The following is a 17,129-nucleotide window of genomic DNA, read 5'->3' as shown; positions in this document are numbered from 1 at the left end:
GATATTTTAGACGTTACGTGTTTCCTTCTTACTCTAGGGATCTGGGGGTTGTTGCATTAGTAGATAGAGGGGCAGTCTATGCAAGAGTGAACGTAAATGAACTAGATTTAGTGTGCCTAATCGATACAGGGGCAGCAGTTTCGTTAATAGGTAAAGAGCAATGTAAGAGATTCAAGCCGTGTAAAGTCGCAGTTCACACTATAGGAGGGCATATGTTAGAGGTATTAGGCGTGTCTAACAGTATCGTAAAAGTGGATGGTTCGGCGATAAGTTTCCCGTTCGTGGTAACCGCAAACCTGTCGAGACCAATATTAGGAGCAGATTTCCTAAGAGAAGTAAAAGCCATAGTTGACCTAAGAAGCGGTAAGGTGGTCACGAAGTACGGTTCATTCCCAATACATGAAAGTAGCGAGGTGGCTGAGGTTAGAGTGGCAACAGCCGTTCCGACGAAGAAACCAAACATCACCGAGTTGTGCAAAAAGTATGCGAAGCTGTTCACTGGAGAAGGAGAACCGTACGGATTTTGCGACAAAGTAAAGCACGAAATCCCGATAAAGAACAATGGAGGAAGTATATTCACAACACGTCGTGTCCCTGTGCACTTAGAGGCTGAAGTAAATCGACAGGTCCAAGAGATGCTGAAAGAAGGAATAATTGAGGAGGCGGACAGCCCATATAGCTCACCGGTACTCTTGGTAAAGAAACCGAATGGGAAATATAGATTTTGTGTTGATTTTAGAGAACTGAATAATATAACAGAACTAAAGCCGTGTGCAATGCCAACAGTAGTGGAAACATTAGATCGGCTGCAGAATGCCACAGTGTTTACAGTGTTGGATTTGCGGTCAGGTTATTGGCAGCTGCCTATAAAAGAGAGCGATCGAAGCAAAACAGCATTTACCATACGTGATAAACAATATCAATTTAGACGAATGCCGTTTGGATTGGCGGGTGCACCATTTACGTTCAGAAGATTAATGTCGCTACTGCTCAGGGATCTAGATAATGTCGAAGTGTATGGCGACGATGTAGTTGTATACAGCCAGACAGAAACAGATCATGTCAAGCATGTGGAAGCGGTCTTGAAGCGAATTGAAGAATTCGGACTTCGAATTAATAAGGACAAGTCACAGATGGCTAAAAGTAGCATCACGTTGTTGGGGCATAAAGTGGGAAATGGAGAAATAAAACCACTGCCGGAGAAAATTCTGACTATAAAGAACGTTGCAGTACCGAATTCGAAAAGGAAATTGAGACAGTTCCTGGGAAGGGCGGCGTTCTACAGTCGGTTCATCAAGAATTTCAACGAAATAGCAGCACCCCTTTATAAGTTGTTGAGTAACACTAAATTTTCGTGGACTGAAACCGCCCAACAAACGTTTAATCAAATCAAAAACGTGCTGGACGACCGCCAGATGACGCTAAGACTGCCCGAACTGGAGAAACCGTTTACAGTGACAACAGACGCAAGTGACCATGGTATAGGTGCCGTTTTAAGTCAGTCTAATAGAGTGGTGGAATACGCAAGTCGCGTTCTCACGCCTGCGGAACAGAAGTATTCAACGATCGAAAAGGAGTGTTTAGCGATTGTGTGGGCAGTAGACAAGTGGAGACCATATCTGTTAGGTAGACGATTTCACATCGAGACTGACCATAAACCTCTGCAGTGGCTACAAACAGCACGAGAACCACGTGGGAAGTTGGCGCGATGGATGATACGTCTGCAGGAGTATGACTTCAGTATCGGGCATGTTCCAGGGAAGGAAAATGTAATGGCGGACTACCTGTCAAGACCAGACATGGAAGCCGAGCTTCCATTGACAGCATACGCAGTGAACAGTATAGAGGGAGACCCACTAGAACTCGTCCGGCGACAGAAATCTGATCCTAAACTTCGAGAGGTAATCAGAGTGATAAGAGAGGGGGCAGATGTTGACAAACGAGCAATGGACAAGGAGGTAATAATGTTGCTCCGGCAAAAGGAAAGACTGAAAGTGAACACATATGGAGCTCTGGTCTGGCAGGATGATGACAAAAATTGGGTGGCTGTGATCCCGAAAGACTGGCGGCGTAAGATGATACACGAATGCCATCAGGTAGCGCACACAGGTATCGCAAGAACGACAGATTTACTACGGCAAAGTGCATACTGGCCAGGCATGAGAGACGATGTGGCCGAATATGTGTTGACGTGCCAGCAGTGCCAATTAATGAAAAGCGATAGATACATGCAACCGCCATTGCAGTCGGTCCCAGTAACCGCAGTCGGTGATCTATGGTCGGTAGATGTGATGGGACCATTTCCACAGACGGATAGCGGCAACCGATACTTACTAGTAATGACGGAACATGCTACACGATGGGTCGACGCTGTACCGATTGCCGACCAGCGGGCGAAAACAGTGACCGAAGTAATAATCCGGCACATTGTAGCGGGTCATGGAGTACCGAAGATGATACTAACCGACCAGGGTCCCTGTTTTGAAAGTGACGAGTTTAAGGCCCGTTTAAAGCAGTTCGGCATCAAGAGGATACGAACTACACCGTATCACCCTCAGACGAACGGGCTTACGGAAAGAAACAACCGGACATTAAAGGAATGGTTAGCATCTAAAGGAGGGAATTGGGAGAAAGAGTTACCACTAATTTTGCTGGCGCATCGTGCCTCCATCCAAGGAACAACCAAGAAATCACCTTTCCTACTTATGTATGGTAGACAGCCACGACTTCCAATGCATAGTAAAACGTGGCCACAGCAGCAGAAGTGGACAGCAACAAGATTAAGGAAAGAGAGGACGGAGGCAATAAAGAACGTGAAAAAGAAACAAATATCAGACATCAAGAAGGCGGAACAGCAGAGAAGAGCGTGGAAGCCTTTTAGAGTGGGGGACCTGGTAAAGTGTAGAGAACGGAGAGCTAACACTGAAGGAGGACCAGGGTCAGGAAAGCTGATCCCGAAATGGGAGGGACCGTACATTATCACGGAGAGACGCGGCCCAGTTTACACGATCCGGAGAGAAGACAAGCAGAAGCGTGTAAATGCCAGTCAACTACAGAGATGGTTTCAAGAACATCATGAGCACGAGTCACGAACAGCACCAAAGGAGACAATGGTACGCCGATCAGAAAGATTGCGAGAACAGCTTATTAAAAGGGGGGACGAGTGTGGTGTGAGCTACTGATATCAACATAAGTAGTATATATGGTGAGTAAGGAATAGAATATCTGACAGCAGAAGATTGAGAAGATCAAGAAGAGAAGAACAGAAATAAAAAGCAATTTGTGTGAAAATCCAGGAACAATGAAGCCTGAGGCAATCGAAGAACATTTTGCAAATAGTGTATCATAGCATGGTTTTTGTATTTTACCAAGTAACGTTGTAATTTGTGCTAAATACATAGTTGGTTGTCCTCACCTGTGTTCTCATTCACAACAGAAGGACTAAATATATTTCTAAATACGAATTCCATAACTTATATATTGTCTTTCATTATACATTATACACAACAATGTTTTTTACCAAAAATCAAGATTACAATGGAGATATTTTAACTATATATATATCGTAACTTATGTATCTTTCTAAATAAGTTGAATGGAGATTTCTTTTAATCACTATAGAATCCATCCGGAAGTCTTCGTTTCTGAATTAGTGTAGAATAAAAGTAATGAAAGTCATTTCATTGTTAGTGTGTAACACTCTCATTCTTTCATTGTCACCAAGACTTCGATTCTTTATTTCCTTAATTTACTACCTCATTATATCCCTTTTCCTCTTATTTGAAATGAAATATTTAGTTGTTTCTCTTTTTTTTCAAAAAATAAAACATACAACAGAGTTAAATTAGACATTTACGCAGTCATTTCAATTCATTTTAAACCCACTTATTGTTGTCCATTTTTAATCCTTGAAAAAAAAGAATTAAAGAAGTATACAATGGAGAGTTAAAGTGTAGTTACAATGAGGAAAAACACGAAGTATCTGATAATAAATAATACAAGACAGGAAAAGTAAAATTGGAGACTTAAATTTCTTAATGTGTGGTTGACATAATATTAATATTATATAGTATTTCATTATTTCCTCTCTGTTTTTATTTTTTCTTTACTTTTCATTTGTGGGTTCCTTTTCCAACATTATTTTAGTCACTTCTATATAAAATTAATGATAATTATTGTGTGAGAATTATGTGTCCATTTTTTAGCGAAAATGTTTTATATATTTTTTTTCTTCACTGGTTAACTGATGATGGTGATGATGACTATTTGTGATAATAAAGGCGCCAATAAAGGATATACACAGTGAAAAGGCGTATTCCTACACATTTTTTTTCTTAAACTAAAATGACTGACAGACTACCATTATTATTATTATTATTATTACGAGTACCATTATGATTATTAGTGGTAATAATGATAACGGTAATGATAGTAATGATAATAAAAATAATAATAATGGTATTACTATTAATTCACTACTTTCACCATTCATATTTATTTAATGCAAAATTATAATAATTGTGGTCAGTTTCATGATACATATTACTTTTCTGCTGAATTAAGTAGTAATAGCTGAATCAAGAATACTGAATGAATAAATTTGTCTGATTTACTTTCTTTTCCACGTATTACAAACACAATCATGTTGATTTTTACATATAAATGTGAATTTTATTATTTTGATATTTTTGTGGGGGTTTTCAATGTGATACTTATGATTGTATTTGTTCAATGTATTGTAGTGAACAAGAACACTGGTGGGGACAATTGAATGTATTTAAGCACAAATTACAAACTATCTCACTAAATTCTGATAACCATACAACAAAAAGTTAATTTGCAAAATTACAAGCAATTTTCACAATCTTGACTGTTACTTCTGTAAATATCAGTTCATCTTCTCTAATTCCATTGTTCATGCATTTTCCTACCAATTGAGCTTCATTTCAGTTCTTTCCTTATCAATTTTCTGCCAAAATACATTCTATGTCTAACCATCGCCATATACTACTTATATGGATATAAGTAGACCACACTACAGTATTATCATTCATATTCATGAGACAAAGAAATTTGTATAGTTTTCTAAAATAAATTCAGACCAGAATGGAATTTAATTGTAGTTCTAAATCTGTTAGAAAAATTACTTTGATTGACTCATTTTTAAAATATTTTTATGAAACCGTGCTGTTAATTACTGTTATTTATTGTGTAGAACGGAATATTAAGTTATCTATTATCCTTGCTTATATTTTCAATATTGAATTACTCGATGTATTCCTGATGGTGAAACTCTGGAAGAGGTGGAAACATTAACGTACCTGGGAAGCATCATTCGTAAACACGGAGGATCTGATGCAGACGTAAAGGCGAGGATTGACAAAGCAAGGACAGAATTCCTACAACTGAAGAACTTATGGAACTCAAAACAACTGTAAACCCAATATCAAAGTGAGAATCCTCAATACGAACTTCAAGACAGTAATTTCTAGTGTACGGAGCTGAAACTTGAAGAACTACTACAACCATCTTCAAGAAGGTACGAGTATTTATAAGTAGTTGTCTTCGCAAAATACTCAACATTCACTGGCCGGATATTATCAGCAACAGCCTTCTGTGGGAGAGGACAAACCAGCTTCCATCTGAAGAGGAAATTAGGAAAAGACGTTGGAAGTAGGTAGGACATACATTGAGGAAATCAGCAAACTGCATCACGAGGCAAGTGCTAACTTGGAACGGTGAAGGGAAGCGGAGGAGAGGAAGGCGAAAGAACACATTACGCCAGGAAATAGAAGCAAATATGAAAAGGATGAATGTGCTATATCCCCTGGTGAATAGGGGGGGGCATACGCAATCACACGATATAACAGAATGTTAACTGGAAGGAATTGGAAAGGATTGTCCAGGACAGGGTTGGATGGAGAATGCTGGTGGGCGGCCTATGCTTCCCGACGAGGGTTAATAGGCGTAAGTAAGTAAAGTATGTAAGTACTCGATGTATTAATGTGCACTATTAATATGCTCAATTAATATTGTCAGTAATATATACTTTTATAACGTTGTTGTATAACGTAATATGCGTAGTGTCAGTAGCCCATGTATGACTCTTGTTAGTTGAATAAAAATAAATAACAAAATATACAAAAAATTGAAAAATGAACCAGATTTTATAACTTAAAATCTATCTGTTTCATCTCATAGAATACGCTTTTTCGTGGAAGTGAAAAAAATAACAGGATAGTATATCACGTTTGATTGTAATAAGAAATAAACTTGCCAGAATCATGTTTGTCTAAACATTTGATTATGATCACTTCAGTAGTTTGTTCAATTAATGAAAAGATTAGCACAAATTACAAAATAATCAGTTTTAGTCGATGAGACTATAATTTATGGACAATCTTTGAGCGACTCGAAAGTAACCTTGAGATTGTCCATCTACTAATAGGAACTAATTGAGGGTTATAAACCAGTAGGAGGAACTAAAAATGGTTAGGATTAGGAATTAGATTTAAGGTTTTCATCACGAACTAATATCAACTAAAATGCCAAAACTCTGTTTAGCCAAATGGATGAATGAACTGCACGACTAAATCTCGGATCTGCTATCTTATATCTTATTGGTCCGTCCATAAATTATAGTCTCGCTTTTTAGTCAACTGGTATCTAACTCAAATGTTGACAATGTGAACATATTAATTTCATTTTAACATAGTTTTATCTATTCCATAGATCTGACGAGTAAAATTATCCGTTTGAAAACTTGGATTTAAGAAATCACATTCTTTAATAATGTTAATTTTGATCAGATATGATGAAAATGTTTGGTTGGCTAATGAATAAGTCTGTGTTAGTATCCTCCTCTTATTACTTATTTGTCAATCATATATATTTAAAAAAAGGTTTTCTTAGGTATTCGCTCTAATTATCTTAAAATTGGTTGGAATCTTTTACAAATCACTTAATTTACTTAAATTGGCAAACATACCTCTTCAAATATACTTTAATAATATGCTTCTTTTTTACTGTTATCAATGTGGAATTTTAATTTAAAATGAAATTGTTACATTTTTGTTGAATAAGTTCCACAGCTACCAGTCAAAATGGTCTAAGAAATGTAGTCATAATTTGTACACTGACGTTAATAGGAAGCTTATAAAGTCTAGAACTGCCTGTTTTCTTTCAAACTGTAAAGGTTTGTCACCTATAAGTTGTATGATTTCTTGTTTAGTGTACACAGACTACAAACGATCTCATTATTGGGTTTTTCAATCTAAGATTTGACAACAGCTATTCCTATAAATCCGTTTAGTTTCAGGTGTCTTTTATAAATTCACTGAAATACGGTTATTTTGATAATGAATCGATATATATCATACAGTAGACCAATTAAATATCGGTTAAATGTTAATTCATATGACTGACCAATATATAGCTTTCTTTTCTTGGGAAGACTACATTCCACTGTTGAGAAAATGTTGCCTAAAGTTCTAAGGAACGAATATATGTATGGGTATTGTTGTTTATCTGTTCGGTTAACCAATAAAGGTTTCTTTCTCATTCAGCCTTCTTACTCGTCCAGCATGTGGGTCTGATGTATCGGAATATTGAGTATCACTATCAGACTTAGACATTGAACACATGCAACTGTTTATATAATTGAAAATATTTTGACTAACTAAATTCAAAATAACCCCAATTAATCTGGAAATCAATTTTTAATATTTTTACTGAGCTTCGGAAAAGCACTTGTACTATTATAGACTAGGTCAGTAGACAAAAAAGGTCGTATTGTCTATTATATTTCTATATATAAAATGCAATTATCAGTAATATCACATTTCAAAACATCCCAAAGATTACTTGAACTGTTTCTTATTTTAAAAATCAGTTTAATTTAGAGAAAAAGATATTGTTTACTTAGGTTGTTTGCAAAGGTTCGTTGAATCTGAAGAATAACTATGGTCTTTGACCTTAGATATATCTATTACCCAGGGAATTAAACGTTGATCTTTAATGAATTAAAATTAGAGAACGTAGACTGTAATGTAAACTTGGTCGCTCATTGATTTTGTACTCACCGTGACACTGGAATATCTTGGGTTTAACCCTAAGCAGAATACTAGATATCTCATCATGAGAAATCCCAAATTAGGATAAAATATCTGTCCGACGAGTTCCGGTTTTCAGTAACCCTTTAGTTGTTATTATCCCATTCTGAGAAATATCTTCAATCATACCGTTTACAAGCACGACTAAGTCTCATTTCATTTCTGTATGTTTAATTTAGTTGTAATTCAACCTATTGTCATATCCTCTTCCCTACTATATTTTTATACATTTAGATATAATTTCCATTATCACTTTTATGCAGTCTCCTTTTTCATATTACTTCTAAGAGAACTCAGCTATAATCTATACCTGATTATAGCAGAATTATATAAATACAAATAACGATAATCCTGGTTAGAACCAAAATAGTAACCAATAGATTAAGATTTAATCAAAGATAATAAAACAATATTTGTAACAGAATAAACAAAATTTATGGATTTTAATGAACGATATTCATCAGTAATAAACTAAATGGTAATAAAATTACATGTGACTTGGAAATGAAAAAGTTTAAATAAACGAAAGCAAGCTAGAAGAAAAGAGAAACTTGATCCATCGTACAGAAGGTACACATACAAATTATTTCTGAGTACACATATTCGACCTTTTGTTACCTGCCACCAACGTGACTGCGATATCATTGAAAATAGATGTTTGTGTACATCGTATAGTAGGGTAGGCTTGATCCTATAAATAATATTCGCTATTGAATTCGATATTATCCATATGATCAACCATGATCTTCCAAATAATATTCGTATACATCATCTCTGTAGTTTATAAGTTTTAGCGATAAGCAACTTAATGCCGAATCTGTGTGTACAGTAATAGTTTGTAAAATCTTTTAAATTTCTGTGGCCATAATGTTTCTAGTTTTCTTCCACGTTTTTTCTCTACTTCTTGTTCCATTTTATCCTTTAATTTACAAGTGATCTTATCCTTCTTAGTTCAGGGTATTCAAAGTATAAGCTGGATCATTAAATACACATTACATTCAATTTTTAAGTCAATGTTGAATAATTTTAGCATTGATTCATTGGAATTATTATTATTTTATTAAGACCTTTTCTTATATAAACTTCATTATTGTTATACCCAAGTAAAGATTAAACTACTGGTAACTTCTGAGAACTATCAATGGACTAATATTATATATATAGTGTAACTATTTATTAATTAGATTGTGTATATCTATATTCATCATATTATAAGCTTGATTTTGATCTATAGATTATTATTATACGATTTACTGTTCTTAAATTATGGCCAGTCTATTAATTACCGTCTCCCACGTTCACAGCCACTTTTTGGCTTGATCATGTACAAATGTTATTTCCTATTTTATGGTGTGATGCCATCTGTTTGGCTGGTATATAAACTAAATATGCTTGAAATAAATGATTCGCATAGTGGAAGCTGTCATTGGTGTTCTGAACTCAACTGAATGGGCTAGGAGAACAAAGGACCAATAAAGACGCTAGACTGCTCATACCGGTTGAACGTCATTGGTTTAGCACAGTACTAAGATTAAATAAGTCGTATTTTGGTTGGCGAATAAATCACGCGATAACTAGCCGAGCTTAAAGTCACAATAATTATTATAATCATTATCATGATATTGACGATGATGATGTTGATGATGGTTGTTTAGTCAATAATTTGTCATGAGATTCATTTATTTCCTGCTTATGTTTTTACAATTAGTGACATTTTGCATGTAAATTGTCTAAGTTGTTTTGTGTTTACTTTTCTTAAAAGAATTAATTTGAATTGTTAATGGAAATGTGTAAACATTTTTACAATTTCTCTTTTTATATGTGATAAACAGTGTAAAATTGTGTTTAAATAGATAATAAATCTTAAAAGTAGCACACTACTAGTGTAGTGAACGAGGTTACAGACGGGAACAACCAAATGTATTTCAACACAAAATTACAGAATTTCTTAGTAAAATCTGAGAACCGTACAGTAATTTTTTCATTTGCAGTCAATTGTCTCAAACTTAATCGATCTTTCTTTTCCACATCAATTACTCTTTATTCTCGTTCTCTTCTCTTCTATTTTCTTAACCTTCTGTAGTCAGGTATTTCACTTTCGATTGATGATACATACTACTTGTAACTATCGACATCATTAGCACATGCCACACTAGCTATAGTAATCATGACTTTATTTTTAAGACTAAAGTGATTATTGTAGTATTAAGTCCAAGTCTTTTTTCCAAAGGCTAATGTTGTTGATATTTTTAAGAATATTATATCGGTAAAATACAGCTAATTTCATAACCATACTCATACACCTTTTCAAGGTTAACCAAATTTGTTATAGTCAAAATTAGTTGACTGAATCTCATTGAAAGAGTTGTTTCGAACCTCTGACTATTTGACTGACAAGCATATATAAAAAATGTTTGTACTCACTTGAGGATAAAACTGACGTTTAGCATTTTGATAAGAGGAAATGAGTTAATACATGAACAATCTCTATCTAGCGCATCATTCCTATTGTTTACGTAAGTTTATACGGTCCCACATCCAACAATAAGACTGTCAAATGACAGAATAAAATTATCTAAGTTAAGATTCGTAAACTCCTATCAAGTTATCTTAGTAATCAATATTTTCTAGAATTAAACAAAGATTGTGAAGATTTATAATTCATGAAGGTGAGATATGTATAATGATAAGGAAGATCCATTGTCTTCTAATCATAAGAAACCCTGAGAACTAAAGAGCAGAAAACAGATATTTCGTCCTAATATGAAACTCATTATAGTGCACTCAATTAATGGACAGGGACCATAACCTTTAGGTATATCACGCCACTAAGTTGAATTATAATTGTTCAGATTTTGTGCATTAACTATTCAACGTTATCAACGGTGACTATCGCAATCCAGAAGTTAAAGCAACTAACGGACATTTTTATCATTATAAATATGATTTACAGGAAAACCATTCAAATAGTTATTAGTTTTTGATGAATAATTCTAGTTTCGATATATTCTGAATAAAATGCCACTTCCTAAGCTCCACTATGGTTATCAAAAGAACTTTTAGGGATTGACACCTTTTCTAATTACAATTAGTCTAACTGAATCAAATCAATATTCAATTCTGTTTACTATTCACAATATCTAATCCGTATAGACTAATGTATTCAATAAAATCAACTTTCTATTGATAAAATAAATTAACAAGTTACTTTTTCTTTTAGTTGATCGATTGGATGAATTTTAACCTTTATTCATGCACCTACATTGAATGAAGGCTAAAGTGTTACAAGCAAAGATGGATAGTGGCTAATAGTGGAATCCAGGACGCGCGTTTCGTCCTATTTCGGACTCGTCAGATGGGTCTACGTGCAAATCAGAAGTGATGTTCACTCTGGGACCCGAACCCAGGACCGTTCACTTCAAACGCCATCGCGTTATCCATTTAGCTACTGAGTGACGATAGCCACTTGAGAAAATTCAACCAAACAATACCAACTGAATTCAAATGCTAAAGTAGTGTTTACAAATTTCTGTACACTTTTTATGTAACTTTGTCATTTATTTATTTTGTTTCATATAATAAAATAATATTGACTATTGAAAGTCCCGTTTGGATTATGTAGGCAGATAGGGATATTAAATCAAAGTTGAACAACTTTCTAACTTATAGGTTAGTGATTAAAAATTCTGTTTTAGTCAATTAACCACCACTTCATAGTATAATAAATTGTGATCAATAGTTATATAGATCAAATTTACCGATTATTAACACTGTTATATACTTAACAATATGTTAACCACAAAAATGCTTTTTTTTTGTTATAAGTAAGGAATATAAGCAATTTCAAAGTTATCATTCCGGCATTTCGGAAAATGCATTTGTCTTTTACTAAATTTCATATTTCTTTTTTATGAACATTTAGATATCGACTTTAAAGTACCATAGACTGAAAGATATCACCAGTGTTATCAAATCATTCAAAACTATTTTTATGCAATACAAAAGGCCGAAGCATTTTGAGTAGTATGCTAAACAATAAAGTGTGTAATCACGTAAAATAAATTAATCTTTCGATGTATGCCATTCAATCTCTCTCAAAAAATGAATCTAAGCCGTTCATCATTGACTCTGATAATAAGTTGAAAACCAACTCTTAAGTTTTTTATGAATTTGTTGACTTGAATTTTCATTTTAATAATTAAGTATCATTAGGTATAGTAATCGCTTTGTGAACTCATTAGTTCAGTAGATAACACGCTGAGGATTTAAAAACCAGGTTTTTAGTTCAAAATAGGATAGAACGCTCTTTCTGAGCTCTTTTGTTAACCACATACCAGATGTACGAAAATATAACCACTAAATTTTGAGTTATAATTTATTATCAGAAGGGGTTTTTTGTGGAGATTTAGTATTTGGATAGTTGAAAGCATGAGTCAGTTGAAGCTAGACCACCAAGGAAAACCTGGAAGCACTGGACGGCCGGTTCGTCCTATTGTGGGACTCCACAGCCATGCGAATCCACGACCTCGCCTTGCAAGATTCGAACCCAAGACCTACCAGTCTCGCGCCAGAGCACTTAACCGATAGACCACTGAGCCGGCATCAGATGGTGTTAATGTCTAACATCAACCAATCCACGAAGTTGAGCAACCGTTCACCAATTGTCTTCATTGAGTTGATATCTCACAACAGACGTGGTTTGAACTCCATTGGTCACTGATTCTCACTAGAATCCCAGGAATTATCTCTTGAAGTCAGTCACTAATGAGCATATGATTATAATCAGAAGGGGTTTTTGTGGAGATTGAGTGTTTGCATAGTTATTTGCATATTATTATTATTATTATTAACACTTTTAAGACATGAATCACCAATGATTAATACATATCCCTTTTTTCTCAATCACTGTGTTAATTGAAACTCAATATTTACAGAACGAATTGTCTAACACATTCAACCTATCGCATTTTTCGTTTTTCAAAATTGAGATTCAATTAAAACAGAAAATTTCACACTTTCTGAATAAATGATTTCTAACTTTCTTCTTTATCCTATTGGTTCAATACAATATAAATAAACTAATGCATAAATTCTGTTGTTTTTTTTCTCATGATGCCTTTTTCCTGTCTTTCTCCTGCTTGTGTTAGATTTCACACCCTTTCAGTACTTAAAATTGGAATTTATTCTAGAAACAAGTGACTTATTTTATGGTTCACACCTATCAGAAGAGGAGTGAATAATTTGTCTACACATCTAATGTGTATGTATGTAAAAATAGGTGTGAATTATGCATTAAGAGTGAGTATATTTTTATTATAGCGAAAGGACATTTTGAACATGGGGATTACTTATTGAAATCGTACGCAAATAGGCATATTTTGTACGTTGTTTAATTTTATTTTTTGATCTGTACAATTGTTTTCCTTCCCTGATTTTCACACTCGCCTAAGGTAGTAATTCAATAGAAAATATATATAAATAATTATTCTATAAGGAGTGGATAATTCAGCCGTGTTGGAAGCAAGTCACCTACTCATTAATATTATGAGATAATTGTTGCACTGTAAAGCGACATAATTGAAGTTGAAAATATGAAGGATTGAAGATCAATTGATTGGTCTGAAAATAACGCTGTCATCACTCATGAAACCTTAAGGTACTGTGCTTGATCTGTGTTCGATGCGACTATTGAGGAGTCTTACAATGGTTAGAAAGTTTTGTTCAGTGTTCTATGGTTTGCAAAGGTACCTCAACTGATATTATTCAATGTCGAAAGCTATGTACACAGTTAAAGGAAATGTATTTTACAGGTGATTTATATTACAGGCTAAAGTGCTTTTAAAAGTTGGAGTGTGCTGGACAACTTTGTCGTCTTAGCTAAAAAAAACAACAACTGGGAACTACCCATGACATCATAAATGCTCGAATTTCAAACGTATAGGCCACCATTTTGGAGATGCGTTAGTAGTTAGAAAATTCCCGATTATTTTGAAACGTTAATTTATTCAGTAAAGTATACTTCTCTTTTTCCATGTTAGGAAATTCATATTTCGCACATAAAACTATCTAGATTTGCGACCTTCATTGTAGTTCAAATGTCAGCACAATTTTCGAAAACAATAATTTTTTATCAGAAGGCGTTTTGTGGATATCATAGTAACTTTAATAGTTGATATCATGAATCAAATAAAGCTAGACCACCATGAATTGGATCAGTTGAAGATAGACATTAACACCGTTGGATCCCGGCCATCTCAGTGGTCTAGTAGTTAAGCGCTCGCGCACGAAACTGATAGGTGTCCTGGATTCAAATCTCGCGAGACGGGATCGTGGATGCGTACTGCTGAGGAGTCCCACAATAGGACGAAACGACCATCCAGTGCTTCCAGGTTTTCCATGGTGGTCTAGCTTCAATTGATTCATGATCTCAACTATTAAAATTAATAATTTGTTTTTAAAAAAATTCTAAACATATCCTAGTTCAAAGACAGTTTCTTTTTTATTCAATACAAATGAGTACAATATTATGAAACTGTGAAATATTCTATTTTACTTTAAAATTTTCTTATCATTAGGTGATGGTAACAAACAAACCTTTAAAACAAAAAAATTTTCTCTACAAATTTATTATTTAATTTATTCTAGTTTAAACAAAACTAATGAATTTTATTATTAATATGATCAATATAGTCAACATGGTCATTCATCATATAATGAAAAACCATAATTGTATACAAGTTAAGCATAGAAAATATGTAGTTTAAGTAATTAATTAAAATTATGTTAATTTTTTTTTGTTTTTCTAATCTCAAATTATTCATAACTTTAAATAGTGTCGTTTATTTTTAGTCCAAAGAAAAAAGGAAATTGTCTATAAATGAAAATCAACTACCTTTTTGTTGTTGTTGGCTGTGGTGGTGCTGGTGTTGTTATTACTTGTAATTTAATTAGATACTCATTCACTCACTCATTATCTCTTACATATACATATATAAAATTTGTCAAACCGATTCACACATACAGACAAACATCTAGAGAATAAATGAAAGTGAAATGTAGATTTTAAGAAATTTTGTTGTTGTTGTTCAATATTCTACTAACAAAAATGAATTTTAGTAATAAAACATAATTATTGTACAAATACATGAAACGTATTAAACTTTTTTAGTATTTGAATAGTAGTGAATTCACTGTAACTGATAAATTAATGAAGACCAAATAGGAATGGATAATAGTTGTTTTCTAATTTGGAATTTATCAGTAGTGCATAATGATGATTAAGACAATGATCAATCCTAGAATTTTCTGGTCTTATGGTGAGTATGTTAACTTTGAATTCTTGAAACACAGTCTAATGCTTTGCATACTTAGCTGCAGTTAGTTCATAATATAGGTAGACTATGATGTGATGTAATTAGTGACACCTGCTTCATTCATAACATGGTTGAAATCTATCAGTTACGAATTTTGAATCAGAAATATATGAGTGACATTTGTGTTTTAAGATTTGTAGCTATTAGGTTTGAACTCTGACTTAGATATTAATATACAATGCTGAAAAATTCCGATTTGATAAGAAATAGTTATCCATTGCTCTTCATTTTCAGCAGTTCACTAGCTGGTATCAGACTTTGAAAAATCCATCTCAAAACTGAACTATTCTTCACAGGAAGTGGATTTTCAGTTTATTTTAATTACACTTTTTTTTTGTTACCTTTTCATTTTATACTTTATTGTGTATTTTCCTCAGTAAAAATAAAAGATAACGTTTTGAAGATAATCGTGATTTGTCAATCAGATTCAATTATTTATCCACCAGTAATAATCAAAATTGTTTAAATTCGGATACATTCACTGTTTATTTGAAAAGATTTACACATATGTCATTCGGGATTTTAATGAGTCAAAGATGAATAATTTGCAAATATTGAAAGTTAGTTTCTAGGCAGATTATAATATAACATTGCATTCTATTTTGTTTCAAAAATATCACAGTTACATTGTTCTGGTTTAAGAGTGTTTGCATCAAATTATACTACTGTTAATAGTATCTTGGTTTGCTCAGTTAGTGACTAATCTTACAAACCCTTGCTATAGTCTATACAATATTTCGGACAATAAACAGACTTACACCATGATAGGTAATGTAACTGTGGTGAGGCAATACCCACCAGTCTTAATCATCTAGTGGGAACATGTGTGACCGATGCCTAGATATATAACGTTAAATGCTTACTGTTTATCAGCGATGATGAAAATTCCTAATTCACCATAGATATATATTTAGTGACGATAGGGATTGTGAATAGACTGTGGTTTTTCATGTTAACCGTGCTGACTCTGTTCAACTGAGTTTAGCACTAAAACCTGAACTAGGGAATGATAACCGAATCTACCGTAGCATTCTTATCAGCAGTTCACTTCATAACTAGTTTAGATAAGCGTTATTATATATAATAACAGAATGCAGTATATTGGTTTATTTGACTAAAACTTAATATTCTTACTACATTTTTGTGATAACTCTTTAAGCAAGATCTGTATTCGAATTCGTTTTCATGAACACACGTTTACAAGACTTTGAATGCTAAATGAAAATTATGACAACCATATATATACACTGTGTTCATTTTTAGTCAACCAAAACTCTGCTGATAAAAAATATAATGCCAAAGGAAGAATATTAACTATAAAAGTTTGCTATCGAACACTATAATCACTGAGCTAATTATTATATTATTAAAGGACTGATCAAAACGTAAGAAAAAGCTCTTAAATTATTGGTTAGTAGTAGTAAATTTAAGATCATGCAAATGTTTTCCTACAGAATTTCTGAAAATCTTAACTTTTCAGACAGAGTATTAATTTATAGGGAACGTTCATTCACTTAGAGATCTTGTAACTTAGTTATTTTCTAGATTAAGTTAATAAGCATCCTAATAAGCATTCAGTGAGTTGTTTTCAAATAATTACTTCCTTAAAAACCACAAAATAGGTTGCAAAATAGAAGAATAACGA

At 33.5% G+C, this 17,129-nt stretch overlaps 1 non-coding gene across 1 annotated transcript; it reads right to left on the bottom strand.

The window, feature by feature from the left end:
* Nucleotides 1–11,496: 11,496 nt before the first annotated feature.
* Nucleotides 11,497–11,567, bottom strand: Smp_tRNA_00462_Gln_TTG.1.1. Its single transcript has one exon. It is a non-coding gene (tRNA).
* Nucleotides 11,568–17,129: the final 5,562 nt, after the last annotated feature.

The sequence above is a fragment of the Schistosoma mansoni genome, chromosome W (assembly GCF_000237925.1).
Source record: "Schistosoma mansoni strain Puerto Rico chromosome W, complete genome".
In the NCBI taxonomy this organism is placed as follows: domain Eukaryota; kingdom Metazoa; phylum Platyhelminthes; class Trematoda; order Strigeidida; family Schistosomatidae; genus Schistosoma; species Schistosoma mansoni.
The sequence above is the reverse complement of the archived record's forward strand: the minus strand, read 5'-3'. Positions and strand labels throughout refer to the sequence as shown.